The 20,568-nt window shown below is 45.4% G+C and overlaps 1 protein-coding gene across 3 annotated transcripts in view; it reads right to left on the bottom strand.

The window, feature by feature from the left end:
- LOC144755315 (tetraspanin-18-like) overlaps positions 1-20,568 on the bottom strand; it is a 519,470-nt gene that overhangs the window by 282,861 nt on the left and 216,041 nt on the right. Inside the window, exon 1 of one of the 3 annotated variants that reach the window (XM_078644114.1) lies at positions 2,280-2,363. The exons of the other annotated variants lie outside the window; for them this stretch is intronic. The gene's annotated coding sequence lies outside the window, so the exon portion shown is untranslated. Of the gene's footprint in view, positions 1-2,279; positions 2,364-20,568 lie in introns of those variants that run through there. 3 annotated transcript variants of the gene reach the window in all.

Here is a 20,568-nt window from a genome sequence, read left to right as displayed (position 1 = left end):
CATGGATGTACTTTGACAATATGTTTATCCATATTCAAGGTACGTAGATGTTGAGTTAAGTATATCAAATCTACACTTACCTATATTCACTTACCTTCTCGATATTTTGGTATTTGATAGTTCAGCCATGATATTTTGGAAACACAATGTTTTTGTTGTGGATATTCTGACATACAATTCTGTATAAATAGAAATGTCTAATCAACCGTGAAGTTGTACTTGTAACTAATACCTTGAGGCCTCAGTGGACCATTAGATCCCCAAAACGGAACAGAATATTGAGCAGGAATGGTAATCTAGACCACATATTTCAGAAGCACACTCTTGTAAGATCAATTACATTACAATTAGATATATTCTGGAAGTTCACTTACAAATAGCTTGACCGCAGATGGGAGTGGTTTAGCAAGGTATCATAGGGGTTTAGGGAGGGATAGGCCTCCATCCTTAAAAGAGTAAGCCCATTGCTATTCATAAACTGCACTGCTAAAGTTACTAAATCCAAAAAGGACCCAACACAGTATTAAATGTACTCCACCCCAGGCCTGGAGTAAGTCTAGCACCATACATGGCCAACCACCAGTACTGTAGCACCCGCTCATACAAAATAATGAAGACAGGGACTTAAAATAGAACTCCGTACCAAATGAAGTTAAAGGTAATTTATTTTGACTTGAAAAAAATATATATATATATTTAATTTAGAGTGATGAATTATGCATAAATAATATTTTATAATTAAATATTGTACCTTATTTTCTTAATAAGTAAATAAATGTACATTCATTCTATACATAACATTTTGTAATTTTTTAGTACATTAATAAATACATTATGTGAACTTTTTAAAGAAAACTTAAAATATGATATGAATTTAATATAATATATTTAAATGGAACTCTGAGCAAGCAGTACCACAGTAGCCTCAATAGTGCCAACAAAAAGCCCAGAGAATGAAAAATGTCCTCTGCCTGGAGTGTTATGCTGCCTGAACGATTGCTAGTTGCTAGAATTAATTCAAGTAAACCATGCCTCGCCTTCCTGTTTCTTGCAGCTGAAGCCTAAAGCACGACTAATATGCCCAGATGTGAAGCTTGTGCTCAATGTGCCATATGAATTAAGCTGCCCCACTGATGAGACCCGAAGAGGCTGCAACCAGTCTGGGGTTGTTTGTGTTTCCTCTTGGAGGGGCTTCACGTGGCAGTTCAATAAGGAACTGTTCCAGTAAGGAGAAGGGTCAGTACTGATTTAGTGGGTGAAAAAACGATGCACTGGAATACAGCCTGAGCAATCACCTCTGGATAAGATAAGATAGGGAGCCCTAAAGTAAAATCCCCTCCATAGCCTTTAAAAATTGTGATCCCAAACCCCACTTCCCAAAACTCAAGATTCCTCCCTTGACAACAAAATGCTGTGCCCAGGTGCTCAGATGGTTGTTCACTAGTGAACACTAATGGTCCAATTCAAGTCACGAGGGTCCTGGGACCAGTTAGATACTCAAATGATCCCTAAAGTTTTATTTTGGGGATCGATGACAAAGCAAAAGCCAGTTGTCAGTGTTTATCCCAAATATGCCTTTTTCACTGGAGTCTGCATCCACAATCTTCCAGCCATGGGAGAGTTTTTTTCAGTACAGGGTCCTTGCCTTTCCCCATGTTCCTGCATTTCTGATCTGTCTTCTGGCTCTAGCAGGGCCCCATAAATCCTCGAGTCTGGCCATTTGATCTGCTCCACTCTTTATTTTTCTGAATGAGCCATGAGGGAAAAATCTTCTAGCCAGTCCTCATATTGCAGGTGGTCCTTTGCTTTCCAGTTCCTCAAGATGTGCTGCTTCTCTCTCTCACCTGTGATGGTGTTTTCTTTTAAGTCTGTCCAGAATTGTTGAGAATGTTTTTCACTATCGACGCGAGGCGAAGCGTAGTATGGTGCTACGAGGAAGGGGGCTTCACCAGTGCACCCTACCAGCAGTATAGTTCAATATGTGTACCTCTATAGATTTGTTTAGATTTTGACGATTTAGTCCAGTTCAAAAGGCCAACATCAATGAATTCGGAAACTATTTTTTTCTATAAAGCTTGGGCACTGAACATGTCTCTATGGTGGCACCAGTAATGTGTTTTTTGTAGTCAGCAGGAATAGTATGGGATTTCTGAGTTACACATTTGCAATTATTCCTTGATACATCGCCCTGGGCAGGATAAAACATGTACGTTGACTTGTCAGGAGTTTGCTACATGGGCGACCTACAGAAGACCAATCCATGCCCTTGTTGCACTTACCTTTTAATGATGTCGGGCTCAGTTTTCACCAGGTTCCACGCGTGACGGCACAGTCCAGCGTCGGTCAAACCAACAATTGTCAACCAGCAGCCTTAGAAAATTACCACTTCATCCAAAAGGTTCTCGTCCAGGACGGGAAGGACCAAGCAACCCCTCATCCACTCCCTTGGTGACTAATAATTGATAGGGAACTGGATCACCCTCGTTGTCGAGTCGCGCGCCCCGCACAGGCCCGGGCGACCGCACGCCTTCTGTAGAGGTACAGGTCAGAGAGAAGTAATTAAATAGCCTTGTAGGCCATGCAGTTAACCCAGAGAAGAAGCGCAACCGGATCCCGGGGCAGGAGACGTGGACTCAGATTAATTATTGCTGGCCATGAAGCCAGGTCTTTCACAGTTTCCCAGCTACACAACAGGTGTTGTTGCAGGACACGTAACTCAACCTGAAGGGAATCCCTCATTAGCATTTAGCATGCGGACACCGTAAATATTCATGTTCCCAATTTGTTTAAAAAAAACAAGACATCTGCTTTATAAGTCAGATAGGGGAGAGGGCAGCGCCTTGGGGCCTACCCAAACTAGCAGTGCTGGGTGCGGTGGGACAGGCAGGGCTCAAGGAAGACAATCGTACGGAAATATCACACCAGAAGTGCAGATGGCAATACCCAAACGAGCATTATTAATGGAGACAACAGCACTGAAGATGCACAAAGCAGCAGACATTAGCACGGGAAATACACCACGCCTTGCAAACCCAACAAGTCTAGCCCCAGCAAGTGAGTGCAATGAATATTTTGTTTTCAAGCTTATGCCAGAAAAAGAAGAATTACAACGGAAACATGCTGGCGCCTAAACAAGGTAGCCATATGCTTGCAGTTAATAATTGATTGATATATATAAAAGAGCCATCGCAGATACGTTTAATAAAATTATGCAGGAGGTTCCTCGCAAGCGATTTTCAGAAATCCTTTTTTAGTTCTAATAGACATTAAAGGAAAATATTATTCTAATTGACGTCAAGAAAAGGTACTATTCACGTTAAATTACTATAAACTAAAGGCACACTTTAAAGACCTTTCACTCTAGGCGTATGGTAAGATTGCCCCAGAACCATGCAATTGCGGGATGTAGGCAGGGGCCTGTGCAGGGGGCTGTGCAGTGCTGGCTTTAGGGCAGTGCGACTGGTGCCACCGCACCAGACGCCGAGCTCGGTGGACGCTGTGTTTTGAAATATAATACTGGTTAAACGCACCTGCTGCAGAGTTCCTTGAGTGCTCAACAATTTTCGGGCAACCATAAAAATGTTAAGATAACTGGTGATTAATTAGCTGCTGGAGAGTGTGCAGTTTTGTCTAGAGGCAGTTTTGACCCCTTACAAAGTAGCAGCAGAGCATTAATATGCCTGTTGCAAAACACGTGTAGCATGCAGATCACATAATTGTATATTATGTGGATAGCTCAGTGGGTTACTGCTTTTGTCACAAAGATGCTTTAGTTATTTGCAGTTCATGAATTACAGTCCTAATAGAGCACAGTGACCTGTGAACTGTACTCAAACTCGGTTGCCTACTCCCACCATAGACTAACGTGCTGTGTCCAGTAGTTCCATCTACAGCTTCAATCCGACCTGGGACAACTGTAGAAGTCAGTGTCTAATGGGGTGCAAGGACAGGGAGGGCCCACGCAAACCCCCTTAGCAAATTGGAAAATGGCTTTCAAAGACAGGGCAGTGCCATTCAAACAAACACATTGGTGCAGAAGCTTAGCCTCTAGCCCATTCCTCTCTGGTTGTATCAGCTCAGAGCCAAAGTGGGACCTGTATGACCTTTGCCTCTGTGACATTGTACAAGGACCAACCGTGACTTGATACATTGGAAAGAAGGCATATATCGAGCTTATCTATTCATCTGCACCAAGACACTTCAGACACCGTTCAGAAACATTGCAACGTCAAGATGGTGATCTGTGGCTGAATTCTTGGGTGTAGGCCTCATTTTAAGATGGTTCTTAATGAAAGCAAACAGCCTTCTGATGATTTCAAGCCTGTGATGTGTTGACACTACTACAAGAGGTGTTTATCTGAGCATACATATTTAGACTCAAGCCCACCTTAAGTCATCTTAGCTTTCCCAAGAGGAACAAGAAAAGTCCCACACCTTCCATTCAATGGTAAAGAACTTTTTGCTCTGTTAACCAATCAACAACTTTTCAACAGCCTTTCATAGCTCTCAACCTAATCCAAGCAGGCGAAAACCTGATTGGAGAGTCTTTTTTGCACAATGTTATGCCAATAAAGGGTGTTTGGCTTATCTTTGACTGGAGCATTCCATCCATCCTTTCAACGGACGGGGCAAATTTGCTTACATCTGCGAGTGTGTTGTGCCATCATTTCCTCCCACCTGTTCTCCCCCACCTCCACTCAATCTATCCAAAATCTCTGTTGTTGGGGACCAAGCAAATTGTGGCCACAAAAATAGGGACTTGGGGGTTTCCACTCCAGGTTCTTTGTGGTTTACAAGAAGCTCAATGCTGGCATCTGGATAGACCTGGATAATTATTAGTGCTACTGATGGATGATTATAATAATGTGATCTATCTAGGAAGCCCGGGAAAGTCCAGCATGTATTATGCATGGCAGGGAGTGCCTGCTACTGGTTTAGCTTGTCCAGAAGCATTTGCTGCAAAGGGATGCCAATAAGGTGACCCTTTTATGCAGGAGGTGCAGTTTACTTCTACGTATATTTCTTGTTTAATGAGCAATCGCTCCCAAACACGACCTTTAATTGCAGTTGTGAAGTTGATGAAACAAACAACGGTGTCATCCCAATGTAATGGATTTGTTCCTTACAATGCTGCTACACACTAGATGGGGGATGTTTTTTTTCTTCACTCCTAGTCCCCTAAGAGATGGAGAAAGTCATTCCCATCAAACCCGTTCACACTATTGTGTCATGGAAACCCACAGATCTGTGCAGGTGTCTCGCTCAGTTAAGTAGTTGGATCATGCCCTACCGCACCTGTTCTGATGGCTCAGATGAATACCCTTTAGACTTGTTTCTCTTTGAGAGCCTCAGCTGTTGGACACTACTGATTCCTTTATATAGAGCTTAATGGATCACCATGGGCCCGAGGGACGCTCTCTACAGTTTCATAACCTCTTGCCTCCAGCAGCCCCCTTGCTCCACATTAACTTGCTGCTGTTGGAGATAATCTACACAGCACCAAAAGCCATCCAGCCACCCCTGCTTTCATCAAAGACAACCCCAATATTTTATTAGATTAGAAAGAGCATATAAATAGTTAAATATAGTTAAAGGCAATACATTGACAAAAGGACAATAGCAAGTACAGAGTTAATACTGTGAAATATACTTCCTACATAACAATATAAATCGTGTATGTTATAAACAAGATCATCAAAAAGACCATAATAGAAAGTCAGTAGGTATTGCTTGATAAAAAGAAAAAAAAGTTGAGCAAAAGAAAGGAAAAGGAAAGAAAAAAGAAAGAGAGAAGGAAAGAGAGGGAAAGACAAAAAAGAAAAGGAGGAAGAATACAAAGTAAGTAAGGAGTCTCCTGCACAAACGGACAAAAAAAAAAGAAATTTAAGAAGACGACACAAAGTGATATTGTTCTACCAATCCTTTCGAAGCCAAGTCCACACATCTATCCAAAGATCTCCCCACCCCACTAGAAATAGAAGGAGAAAAATGATTCTCTTCCACAGAGGAGTGAGCCTCACGGAGAAAAGAGACCCAAGCCCACCATGTATAATAGGATATGGATCCAAATGATTTCCATTCCGTAAGAATAGTTTTAACCGCAATTGTCAGCAATAAATCTAATAAGTACATATCTAAAGAATCCAGCGGTAATGGTAATAATATAGCCCAAGGGCCCAATAAAATTAAAGGTAACGAAAGCTGGAATTGAATGTTAAAAATTAGCATAAGATGTTTATGAATCAAGTCCCAAAAAAGGTTGGAGTAGAGAACATTCAAAAAACATATGTTGATAAGTACCAGCAACTGATTGACAACTCCAACAGAGATCATCCTCTTTAAGATTAAGAGAAAGTAGGTGAACCGGTGTCCAATGTAACAAATTAAGAGAGAAGAATTTAGACTGAATTAGAGAGGGGGCAATCTTTTTCCGAAGAGAGAATTTACCGATAAGTTGCCAAGTTTCTGAAGAAATATGTGCGAGAGAATCATGGTCAAAGTGATGAATCCATTTTTGTTGTGTAACGGTAGACAACAAAGACGGCGTGGAAGATAGAAATGTATAAATCTTAGAGGCCATATGACCTGATTTATTCCATATAGATAAGAGAGAAATAGTAGGAGAAGTCGGAAGAAACCGAACCTTAGACATGGCAACTTTGATCTTCAAAAAAGTATAGAAGTCAAGATTAGTGAGAGAAAACTGCCAAGCCAAAGAAGAAAAGGGTAATGGGTCATGATTAGAATCATAAAGATGTTGAACAAGGGTAATACCTTTGGTGGCCCAATAGGCTATCAACTTGGAGTCGACATCAATCTTAAGTCTAGGATTATTCCATAAAGAAGACCATCTAGATTTATGAATTGGATTAGAAACAATCCTAATAATCGCTTTCACAGCAGCAATGTTATCTAAAATAATAGTACGAGAGAAAGGGATAGACAATGTGGACGTAGTTAAAAAAGATGAAGTAGGTAGAGGTGAAGATAGTTCCCGTTCAATAAACACCCACGGAGGAGTGTGTAAAGTGTCTGTAGAAAACCAAAAAGCCCCTTGAGAGGCCAAGAAAGCCACTTGATAACGATCCCAATCCGGAAAATTACAACCTGCCATTCCATAAGGTTTCCTTAAGTGTTTATATGCTATTCTTGCTCTCTTGGCACTCCAGAGGAAGGTGGAAGTGAGGGAATCAATTTCGTGAAAGAAAGACGAAGACAATTTAACAGGAAGCATTGAGGACACAAAATTAATAATTGGAGTTATCATCATTTTTAGAGTTTGAAGACGTCCCCACCACAAAATATATTTAGGTGACCAGGTATCCAAAAGTTGACGAACTTTAAGTGGGGTTTGAGTTTCATTGTACGAAACCGTATCTGTAATAGTACTACAAAACCAAATCCCCAAATACTTAAGACGTTGTGATTGCCATTTAAAGCCAGCATCACCCATATGCGCTGGAAAACAATACGCATTAAGAGGGAACATTTCCATTTTATCTTTGTTAAGAGTATAACCAGAAACGCTAGAGAAGGATTTAATGGTCTCAGAAATAGCAGGAATTGCATTAACTATATCATCAGAAAAAAAAGGCACGTCATCTGCATAAGCAGCTGTTTTAAGACAATTGGAACCAAATTGGAAACTTTTAATATCATGATTAAGGTTCAGTAAACGAAGAAGAGGATCAATAGATAGTAAAAACAAAAGAGGTGATACCGGACAGCCTTGTCTAGTACCCTGGCATAAATTAACAAAAGAAGAGGTAGCGCCATTAACCCTAATGTTTGCCCGAGGATGCGCATACAAAGACATCACCATGTTAACAAAGGGATCACCAAGATTATGGGCCCGAAGAACTGCTTGTAAGAAAGGCCATGAAACCTTGTCAAAAGCCTTTTCGGCATCAAGGGAAATGCCGCCGCAGGTAATTGAGATAATTTTGCTTTCCCCAGAATATGACAAAATATTCAAATATTATTCCTAGCCAACCTACCTTTAACAAAACCAGTCTGCGATGGATGAATCAGGAGAGGGATATATGGCTCCAAACGCTTGGCCAAGATCTTAGCAAACATTTTCGCTTCCATATTTAGGAGAGATATAGGTCGAACATTTTTAGGATCTGAATGATCTTTACCCTCCTTAGGAATTACTACAATAGTAGCTTCCGCAGCAGAGCCAGAAACCGAACCGGACGAAATAAAAGAGTCAAAAACCTCTTTGAGACGGGGTACAAAAGAGGGGAGAAAAGTTTTATAAAAAAGAATGGGAAAACCATCCGGACTCGGAGCTTTCCCAGAGCGAGTGACCTTGACAGCATTATTAACTTCATCAGACTCAATTGGCCCTCCTAATTTTGCTCCATCAGAGTCAGAGACAGTCTGAATGGGAATTGTGCTTAAAAAATGTTGGCATTGAGCAAGAGAAGCTTGGTTATGAGGAGTATATAATTTGCTATAATATTCACGAAAGACCTTATGGATCTCCTTAATTTGGAACTTCCTAACACCAGCACTGTCATTTACACAAGATATCGATCTAACAGCAGAGTCTTGAAATTTCAACGTAGCAGCCAAAACTTTCCCTGCACGTTTTTTTAGAAGCAATCGTTTAGATTTCTGTACCTGGATGCAAATATGAGCTCTCTTAGTCACAATAGAATTATAAGAATATTTTAGATTTTTGATATCTTGTAAGAGCAGCTTATCTGCAGAAGATCGTTACAGATTTTCTTTGCGTTTAATGTCATCCGCTAATTTAACAAGTTCTTGTTTGATATCTGAGTTCTTTTTTGCCATTTTACTAATAATCTGACCCCTGATCGTACATTTAAAAGCATCCCATAGGATCACAGGAGAACTAACCGAAGATTCATTCTCAAGAAAAAAGTGCTCGATATCTTTAGTAAGTATGGCCACTTGAGCCTGATCATACAAAATCTCTGAATTCAAACGCCAAGTGCGGGGATCCTTGGGTGATGACAATTTGAGGAGCGTGAATGTAACCACAGCATGATCAGATATAAGAATAGGATGAATAACAGGGTTTGAAGATTGTCGAAGTAAAGTGGAATGGACAAATAGATAATCAATACGAGAAAAGCTAGAGTGAGGAGAAGAAAAGAAAGGGAAATCACTACCGGAGGGATTATGTAATCTCCACACATCAGTAAGATTAGAGGAGGAGCACATGTTAGACATCTGGTTATGAGCTCTAGGTGGACGAATTTGAAAGCAGAGTGTCTATCCAAACGAGTATCCATTGGGAGATTAAAGTCCCCTCCAACAATCAAATTTCCATTATGAGGAACTTCAGAAAGATTTTTAGTCAGAGAACGCCAAAAAGACGGATCGTCACTATTCGGTGCGTAAATATTCAGGACATATAAATCAAGAGACCCATTGGATAGTCGAGTCATCAAACACCTACCCTCAAAATCATGCTCCGCAGCCACAACAGTTAACCCCGAATTCTTCGAAATCATGGTCACTACTCCATTCTTTTTGCCAAAGGCCTCAGAACATACAACATCCAAACCCCAATCCTTCCGCAACAACAAAGCTTCTTTATATGATATTTTAGTTTCCTGTAACAATACTAGGTCGCTAAAAAGGCTTTTACAGTAATACAGAATGTGTGCTCTTTTTACTGGATGATTTAAACCCCAGACATTTAGGGATAAAACATTCAACCCTGGCATGGTAGGAAAGGAACAAACAACCAATTACAATTTGATGCCAGAGGATAAAATCTCAAAACAAAAGTAACCGCACAGGAAGGACAAGACAAAATTAATGAGGGCAGAAAAAAAAGAGCACCAGCAGGAGACACCAGAAAAGAAGCAATAGAAAAAGATTGCAGAAAGAGAGACAGAAAGGAGAAAAAGAAAAAAAGAGAGGGAAGAAAAAAGAAGAAAGAACCCACCAGGGGAAGTCTATAAGAGAAAAAATGCATACAAGGGAGGAACATGGAGGAACAGCCAAGGAGGCCAGCAAAAAACCATAACAGAGCTAATACCACAAAGGCAGAAAACGATAGAGAGTGAAGAATAGATGAAAAAGAGATAGGTAATTCGTAATAAAAAAGTAATACATTATAATATAGAGATTAAGTAAACAGTAAATTAGTCCAACAAGGAGCTATCAATTCATAACATATAATATTTGGTATACAAAGCATAAAAAATGTTCATTTCATGTATAACAAAGGAAAACATCCTAGAAATATGACTATATTAGCAGAATAAATATAGGATAACATATCCAGAAAATGACCAATGACAACATCATAAATAGAATTCATATAGAAAAACACTCCAATTCATTAAGAAAAGGCAACAATCGAAGAATAAATATGACAGAATACCAATAAGTTATCTAGAACAAGAGAAGGGAGATAGTAGATTATATTATTAAATGTAAAAAGAGTTACATAGTAAAAACGGAATAGAGACAAACTAAACTTCCAAGCAAGCCAAAACACAGAGTCTACCAATCAGGGAATAAAAAGAACAAAGAAGGTACTGTTGAAAGTTAGGCTGAAACCGTCAACATTATCGGCGCCCTCTTGCTCTTCTCGAACCCTTTCACGCACATAAACAGTCGCCATTTTGAACACCATGGCTTCCCTGCTCCTTTGCTGATAGCCAGCGCGTCTCTCTCCCTCTCCTAGCCTCGCAGGCACCCCTTACCCCCCCCCCCGCATACCGACAACCCCCTCGCCCTCACATGCCTCGGGTCATAAACCCCTCTTCAGCGCAGCTTTGCCTCGGAATCCCATCCTGTTCCCAGCACGACACCTCCCTTCATTCCTTTCATGGTCCCAGGTCCTTTGATACAAACCCATTTTTTCCCTGTGGGCCCGTTTGTCTTCCTCGTTCCCAGGCCACCACCTGACTCTGCGGATACCGTTTATTGCCCCCAGTACAGTAGGAAGCTTCCTCCCATTAAAGGACCCTCGGGTCAATCAAAGCCCCCACCCTACGAGATCCGATCGAACCCCACACATTCCGTGAATCGGCGGAATATCCAACTGCGCGATGATCATCACCTGTTGTGACCGGGGTGGGGACTTCAACTGTAACTATGTGTGGGAACGGGCCTGAAGGGGAGGTTCCGAGGATGTCTTTCCGTACATCAAAGGATTAACGAGAATGTGTTTCATGCAATAAAGTGATTAACTTATGTATAAGAGGCCAGGCCTCAGAGATGCAGACAGAGCACCTCAGAACGATACCTGCTGTCTGTTTTGCCGTGTTCTCCTCCGGAGAGAATAAAAACCTTGTTTCCTGCCTTCCAGTCTCCAGCGCCTGCCTCTTCAATAGTTTAACTTCTTTGTGGGTTTAAGAGGCGACACCGCCGGGCAATACTTAAGGATCTTATATTCTGGTTGGTAGCGTCACCCCCTTTTAACAATTGGCGTCCCAAGCGTGGGGCCCATCAGCGACCTGTGGATCCAGTGGGAGAGGTCCTGACGACAGAGTGAACGACTGCAACGATCGGGAACGCGTCTGTCCGATAGACCCTCGTCTGACAGCCGATCATCCGAACTTCACTGGTTCCGAACAGACCTCTCTCGAGTGATCTACGGTCCTGACTGGGAACCATCAGGAGTGCCGCGAGGATAACGGAGAAGAGAGGACGATCGGGCGCTGGATTCGGAAGACAAGAAACTGTCCATGCGGTCCGGGTAAGGTCGTGTAATCACGACAAGTTGCGAAATGATTGCTTGATTGCTTGATTGTTTAAAAATACTAGTAATGCTCTTTTTATTTATTTGGAGATTCACTGTCTGCAAACGGAGAAACAACGGGCTCTCTCTTTGCAAGCAGTGGAGGATAGGTAGGGCAGCAGCCGTGCTTATTTTTTTCTCCCCCACTCAATAATTACTTGAAACTGAACTGTTGTTCGCAAAACTATTGTTTTCTGGAGATTCTCTGTCTGCAAACAGGGAAGAGACCACCCTTTTTGCAGATAGTGAAAAGGGTAGGTAACGCAGATCTTTGCGGACCTACTCATTCTCCCCATTGAATATTTATTGGTCTTTTTGTTATTTTGATCCATGAGGTATTCACTGCCTGCAAACAACGTAGAATAGAAATATTCTGTCCAGTCTTTGCACCTAGTGATAAGATAGGCAGTGCTGACTTTTTAGTCCCTCGTTACGAGCCGTCATGTCTGTCTTCTCCCCACTGATTAGTAGCCTGTTTAGCCCGGACCGCTTATTAGAGATGGACCATCCAGCCCCGCTGGAAGGCACCCCTAATAAGGACATGTTCATGAAGCATGGATTGACCGCTATAGCCTATAGTAAACTATGGCATAAATATACGAAAAAGGGTCAAGAAAGTCAGTGGCCCCTGATAGGATCCTTCGATGATGATAAAATAAAAACGCTAGAAACTGCCCTGGGTAAAAACAAGACAACACCCACTATGCTTGACAGTTTCGGCATGTGGCGAAAAGAAACTGAACAACGTAAAAAGAAAACTGAGAGTAGGTTGGAAAAAGAGCTGCGAAAAGCAGCCCACCTAGCTGCCCAGAAACTAGAAAAAGAGATAAAGGAAAGAGAGAAAGCTAAACAGAAACTAGAAATGGAAACACCAAGCCAGTGTCCGGTTAGAACTCCCTCCATGCTCTACCCTGATTTACCCTCGAAACAACGAGCCAACGAGGATCTGCTGTTAGGTCCTCCTATCATCTACATGCCCCCTCCATATGCCCCTTCCCAACCCTTGGCGCAGCACGCGCCACCCCCAGGTACAAACGAAGGTACCGCCACGGCTTCGGCCCCAATGGCCCCTGTGCCAGCCGAACCCCTTGTATTAAAAACCGCATCAACAACAACGTTAGACGACCATGAGACTCGAGGGGCTGGCCCTGCAAGAACAAGCAGACTAAGCAAAGATGAGCGAGCGGGGATCGACAAAATAGCAAGGACACTGGTAGAAAGGAAGGATGATGAAGAGTACATCACAGATATGTTCAGCTCGTATACAGGGAGTCACAGACGACATTTTACCGTACGACTGTGTTATCATGTCTTGAATGCATACAAGGACCGATATCGAGACAACGGTCCCGGGAGCCTAACGACTCTGTACCGGAAGGTCGATATCGGGGATGAGGGCGAGTGTGATGTGTCGGACCTCCTTACGCGTACGCTTGAGGTTTTCCGCCACCTCACTGAACGAGAGCCGGGAGCTAAATCCGCGACCTCCGTAGTGACCAAACCACCAACCGAGCAATCTAACACCATGATGCCGATACGAGAGGCTGCCCCTTACTGGGTTCCTCCCCGAGGTACAGGGACTCACGATGATGCAAACAACCAAGATGCGAAGGGAAGGGTAGTGTACAACTGGGTCTACCAGCCATGGGACCGGCAAGAGATACTGACATTCCGAAAATCTCTACCCGACCTACGTAAAAACCCCACTGCCTTCTATACTGAATTGGGTACAGCCCTGGGCTCAACGATTATGACCCTGGCTGACATCGACTTGTTCTTCGGGTTATGTCTACCAGCTGATGTGTGGAAGCAAATCCGGAAAGTCGACCACCTTGAGCTGTTTGGACAAACCTGGTCACAACTCAATGACCTGGATAAACAACGGGGACCAGGACAAAAGCCTTTGAAATCCATTCTAGACCTTCCAGATAAAATCGTAGAGAAATTAAAAACCCTGATCCCAGAAAAGAAAGTGGACTGGTCGATAGTAACAGCCTGTCGCCAGAAACCCCAGGAGGATGTATCAGAATACTTCTCCCGGTTTGAAACGGTGTTCTCCGATTACAGCGGCCAGGACATGACCACTGCAACCGGACACCATCTGTTTGTCCAGAATTATGTTAAGGGCCTGTCATCGGAAATCTCCCAGAAACTACAGGCCAGCGAGATTAGTTGGGCAGCCTCCAAACCTACAGCGATTCTCCAAATGGCCCAATATTATGAACATCAGAAAAATGAAAACGATAGGGCAACCGAGAAAAAGAAGAAGGACTTGAAAGAGAGGGTGATGATTGCCAAACTACAAGGGGTGACTATAGGACGAGACCAATACCGGGGAAACTACCAGACGAACGTCCCCAAGACTACATTTCCCCAAGACCGCACTCTGACTTCCTACAGTGGGCGCACAGACCTTAGAGAGAACCAGTGCGCTTTCTGCAAAGGGACTGGCCATTGGAAATCCCAGTGCCCAGTTCTTCTGGAAATGATCAGAAACAAAGACCCCAGGGACGTAGCAAACGGACCGAGACCTAAGGGACAACAGCGAGGGCCCCCAAATGACGCGACTAACGACAGATCAGGCAGACCAAATACGTTCGATCGACCCAGGCAGAACCAATATCAACAATCTGACTATGAAGACACCCACAACTTCGCATAGGACAGCCAAGGGCAAGGGAGGGATCCAGTCGAGCTCTATGTTGACCAGCAGGGCCCTTACGTCACTGCTAAGGTCCTGGGTACCAAGTCACCATTTCTGGTAGACACTGGCGCAACACGTAGTGCGTTATCTAAACGACTGATTCCAAGGGCACCCTTGTCTGGCTCACTCATAACATCGACAGGTTTCGATGGAACGCCCTCCACCAACCCTTTGTCTGCCCCGATTCTCTTTGACGTAGAAAACAACACCACCGACACCACGTTCTTGCTCTCCTCCAATAGCCCTGACGCCATTATGGGACTTGACTTACTGAAACACTTCCGAGCGACGATCAGGTGTTCTCAAGATGGAGTTCGAGTGTTTCTTTACGACAACCCCGTTCTGCTTAGACATTGCTCTCCCCGACACATGTTTTCCATCACCGACGTTGACGCATCCCTGCTTGACACTCTGCCTCCGTATCTGTGGGCCAAAGCGGATTCGGACGTAGGGCGTATGTTAATTGACCCAGTACACATTACTGTCCGACCAGACGTAACACTCCCAAAACTCCCCCAATATCGGATATCGCCAGAGGGCGAGAAGGCATTGGTAATGATTATCCAGTCACTGATAGACGCAGGAGTGGTAGAGGAAGTGGTTAGCAACATTTGCAACAGCCCTATCTTGCCCATTATCAAGAAGCAGGGAGAGGGAGATGAGAAAACATACCGCTTTATCATCGACATCCGAGAGATCAACAAAGTGGTGGTACCCCAGTACCCTGTGGTCTCAGACATCACCACCATCCTGACCTTGATTCCATCCACTGCCACCACCTTTACCGTCATCGACCTCAAGAACGCATTCTTCTCCATCCCCATCCACCCAGACAGCCGATATCTCTTCGGCTTTACCCTAAAAGCCCGCTCATATAGGTTTTGCCGAGCGCCTCAAGGCTACACGGAAAGCCCTAGCATCTACAGCCAGGCCCGAAAAAGACAACTAGACCAAGTCCAGTTACCCGACGGAGTGGTACAATATGTCGATGACATCCTTTTGGCAGCCGACACCACCCCTCTAGCGGTTACCGCCACCATTCAACTCTTGCACTTCCTTGCGGAAAATGGCCACAAGGTCTCCAAGAAGAAGTTGCAATTCTGCCTACCCCAGGTCACTTACCTAGGCCACCTTTTGTCCAAAGATGGAAGAAAACTCACTCCTGATCGAATCCAAACCATTCTAGATACCCCTGTCCCTAAGACCCAGAAACAGGTTCGCTCCCTATTAGGCCTCACCTCCTTCTGCCGACAATGGTTACCAAACTTCAGCCTCGTTGTAAAACCACTGCTTTCTCTGCTAAACAAAGACGTCCCTTTCCCACTCCCGTGGACCCCTGAGTGTCAAACTTCCTTCACGGAACTACGAGATGCCCTTTGCTCAGCCCCTGTCCTAGGTACCCCTGATTACAAAAAGCCCTTCTCCCTGTACACTCACGAAAGGGAGGGGTGCGCTTTATCTGTCCTGACCCAGGCCATCGGCCCTAAGCAACGACCGTGCGCTTACTTCTCTGCCACTCTACCAGCCTTCTGCACTCGCGCTGCGTGCAAACGCTCTACCTGTATTTTAATTACTTTTAAAACCATTATATTGTTTTGCGTCGAGCGCCTGCTCTGTTTGCTCTTTCTTTGCCTGCGCCGCTTAGAGGGAATATTAGGGAGATCTCACCCGCATTTAACCTCTGCACACCCACACTTTGTGGGGTAGAAGGGACTCGGGGGCACTGCAAACTCATCGCGCCGGTTTCTGAGCGCCATTTTGGTTTGGGGGAAGGATTCTCCTCACGGAGCGCCATCTTGGGTGAGGGAGAGCCACTCGCCCTGCCAGGACCCACGCATTGGAGGAGGAGGTAATAAAAGTAGGTCCTCCTACCTCGTTTAGGCAGACTACCAGCCTTCTGCACTCGCGCTGCGTGCAAACGCTCTACCTGTATTTTAATTACTTTTAAAACCATTATATTGTTTTGCGTCGAGCGCCTGCTCTGTTTGCTCTTTCTTTGCCTGCGCCGCTTAGAGGGAATATTAGGGAGATCTCACCCGCATTTAACCTCTGCACACCCACACTTTGTGGGGTAGAAGGGACTCGGGGGCACTGCAAACTCATCGCGCCGGTTTCTGAGCGCCATTTTGGTTTGGGGGAAGGATTCTCCTCACGGAGCGCCATCTTGGGTGAGGGAGAGCCACTCGCCCTGCCAGGACCCACGTGACCTATTGGCCTGGGCCTTCTTAAGATGGCTGCTGGACAAGCGCGCAGCGACGGCGCGCAGCGGGTGCGCCGTAGGGGTGCCGGAGGTGCGCCAGAGGTAAGCCCGTTTGCGCCCGTTCGCGCAACGGACGCGCCGGGGGCCGGTCTCCCTGGACTACCATCTCAGGGGACCATAATTTATACCCGAGATGAACTCTTAGGCATTAACATCATTCCCCCGTTAAGAGGACGAGCAGCGGCTGCGGAGAAGCAGACGGACTCGTATAGATGTGGTCTCTTAAATGTGAGATCGCTGTGTTTGCATCACGGGGATATTGCCTTCATGATCGACTGCCATGAGTTAGATATTCTACTCATGACAGAGACATGGACAAGCTCGGACTGTGTAGTGGAGCTGGGATTGGCCTGCCCCTCCGGATATAAAATCAGGCACATCCCTCGGATTGGTGCTAGAGGAGGAGGACTGGGTTTGATTTTCAGAGAATCAATAGACCTATCCCTGATTGACATCAAGACTATTCCTGGGTGTGAACTATTAGCCTTTTCCCTGAATGATCAGGGGGGCGCTCTATTTACGGGTCTGCTCTGCTATAGACCTCCATCTAGCCCTATTTCAGCTGTGGCTGGGCTGATTGAGCTTATCCTTGATCTATCCACCTCACATTCAAGGTTAATGGTATTGGGAGATTTTAATCTCTGGGCAGGTGGCTCTGGAGAGACGGCGCTCACAGATCTAACCCAGACCTGCCTGAGTATTCAGCTACAGCAGTTAGTTCTCACTCCCACCCATGTAAAGGGCCATATACTGGACCTAGTTTTCGCTGATCCAGAGTACTTAACCGTTCGGAACATCTTGCCACAATGCTGGACAGATCATGCGCTTGTGTCCTTCTCCCTTACGCCCAAGGCGGGGCGGGGGAAAAATAGGAACCTAGCGGGGGTCAAACGCAGCAGACAATGGTCTAAACTCCTGAATCAGTCTCCTCTACCTCTATTACTTTCTGGGGGTTTCACTCTTGAGGAAAACGTAGACTTGAGCTACGAAAGACTGAGTCAACGGATTGTGTCCTCATTAGATTCCTTGGCCCCTTTACGGAAAATCAGAAACAGGCCGACTCCGGCCATGCCGTGGTTTTCCGAGGAGCTGTTCCAACTCAAACTCCAATGTAAGCGGGCCGAGCGCATCTGGAGAAAGAACTATTCGGACCTCGACCGGGTTCTTTACAAACAGGCCATGTCCATCTACAAAGCACAGATTAAAAGGGCGAAGGCTAGGTTTTTGGAAGAGTCTTTGCGGGTGGCAGTAAACAAATCACAGACTTTGTTTAAAATCGTGAAGGATCTGTCATGCCCTGCCACCACGGCCAATGCTATTCCCGCATCCCAGTCTCTGTGTAACTCATTGGCGCAGGCCTTTGAGGATAAAATCGCAGCCATTTTAAACAATCTTGGCGTTACATCTAGCGGTAATCCTCTAGAAGGCAATGAACTGCACCTTGAGTCTACTACAGAAATAACCCCTAGCGTTGCCAAGTTGGACTGCTTTCCATCTCCCACCTTTGAGGAATTCATTTCCTTGGCTCACAGTGTGGCGTCGGGATCCCCTCTGGACCCGCTTCCACATAAATACTGGAAGCTGTTCCGGGAAGAGCTTTTTCCCCCGCTGTCTGCCATCTGTGAACAGTCCCTGGTTTCAGCACGGGTTCCAGACTGTTGGAAACTGGCCGTGGTTTCCCCTCTTCTTAAAAAGGCTACCTTGGATCCGGTGTGCCCAGCCAACTATCGACCTATTTCTTTGCTCCCGTTTCCAATAAAAATTCTGGAAAAATGGGTTACAAAACATCTGTCGAAGTATCTGGAGACCGGGTCCTGTCTGGATGAGGTTCAATTCGGCTTTAGACCGGCTCACGGGACCGAATCAGCGCTGGTGACTGTGTTAGACGATCTTAGGACGCGAGCCGACCATGGTAGAGCTGCCTTTTTAGTGCTGCTCGACATGTCGGCCGCGTTCGACACAGTCAACCACGAAATTCTGATCAAAAGGTTAGAGGAAGTGGGGGTGACAGGCCTTGCTCTGCAGTGGCTGACATCATACCTTGGAAATCGTCATCAGGTAGTGTCACTGCCTCCTTTCAAATCTGACATCAGGAAAGTGGAGCAAGGGGTCCCACAAGGGTCGGCCATCAGCCCTATCCTCTTTAATTTATATCTGCGGCCATTAGTTGCGCTAATTAGATCTTTTGGCATAGCGGTGACGAATTATGCGGATGACACTCAACTTGTCTTCTCGCTTGAGGGCAAGGAAGCAGTGACGCTGGACATCTTCCACCGATGTATGCTCGCAACTGCCGACTGGCTGAATCAGAATTCGCTGCAGTTTAACAGCTCTAAGACAGAAGTCTTACACTGCACTACTGATCGTGTCCCTAGACCTCTTCCGCCGGACTTTTGGCCGCCTTCCTTCCAGAGCACGTCTGTGTCAGCTATTTCGGTCCGTAATCTGGGAGTGATGTTTGGGTCTAATCTCCAATTGGACGCAGCTGTTAGTAAAACTGTGAGTAACTGCATGGGATTACTACGAATGCTGAGGAAGGTCCTCCCGATGCTTCCCTTGGACAGTAGACCAGAGGTGGTGAGAAGCATTATTGTAAGTCGTTTGGACTACTGTAATGCCCTTTTCCTCGGAGCACCAGCTACCTTGACAGGAAAACTGCAACGGGTGCAAAATCTTGCAGCCAAATTAGCGCTAGACCGTCGCCGTTTCGACTCCTCATCCCAGGCACTAAGGGACCTCCACTGGTTACCGGTCCTTCAGCGGATTGATTTTAAATCGTTATGTATTGTATTTAGGGCCCTTCACGGACAAGGCCCAATCCCACTACAGAACATGTTCCATTGGTATACTCCGACCAGATCCCTTCGCTCGGCTTCTGCCTACCTGGCTGTGGTGCCTAAAGTATTGAGATCACGACTGGGTGGCCGATCTTTCAGCTTTACGGCAGCTAGGCTATGGAATGCTCTTCCATTGGGATTGAGAAGCACGAATGACCTCAATTCTTTCAAGAAAAACTTAAAAACCCATCTTTTTCCCAAGGCGGGGATACATTAGTTTCTTTTGATCAGCACGTTGCGAAGCAGGCTCCTTTTAGTCAAAGCGCCAGGATACCCGTTGGGTGACAGACACGCGCTATAAAAGTATACCAATACATACATACATACACTCTTGACCCTGTCGCCAGAGCCTTGCCTGCCTGCCTTCGAGCTGTAGCTGCTGCTGCAATCTCTATCCGACAGAGTGAGGGGATTGTACTCTCGAATTCCCTCATGGTACTGGTACCCCATGCAGTCGACACCCTCCTGAACCAAACCAAGACGCAACATCTGACGAGTGCACGACTGACTGGATACGAACTGACCTTGCTTGCCCCCCATATCACCCTGAAAAGATGCACCACACTGAACCCGGCAACTCTGTTACCCTTGCCAGAGAACGATCCCAATGGGCACCCCGTGCATGACTGCGTGACGGACGAACAGACCAGGAGTAGGGTCGATCTCAGAGACACGGCTTTCCCTGACCCCGACGGGGAGCTGTGGGTGGACGGTTCTTGCATCAAACTCTCCGATGGTACCACTTCCGCTGCCTATGCAGTCACCACGGCTCGAACCGTAGTAGAAACAGCCCGCATCACCCAGTGATCTGCCCAGGCAGCGGAACTGATTGCTTTGACACGAGCCTGCATCCTGGCAACAGGAACCACAGCTAACATTTACACCGACAGCCAGTATGCCTTCGGGGTGGTTCACCATTTTGGGCTCCTTTGGAGGGAAAGGGGATTCTTGACCTCACACGGCACACCCATTTTGCACGGGGATCTAGTCTCCGCCTTAATCGAAGCTGTCCTCCTCCCCAACAAGCTTGCCG

Source organism: Lissotriton helveticus, chromosome 5_1 (assembly GCF_964261635.1).
Source record: "Lissotriton helveticus chromosome 5_1, aLisHel1.1, whole genome shotgun sequence".
Lineage (NCBI taxonomy): Eukaryota > Metazoa > Chordata > Amphibia > Caudata > Salamandridae > Lissotriton > Lissotriton helveticus.
The sequence above is the reverse complement of the archived record's forward strand: the minus strand, read 5'-3'. Positions and strand labels throughout refer to the sequence as shown.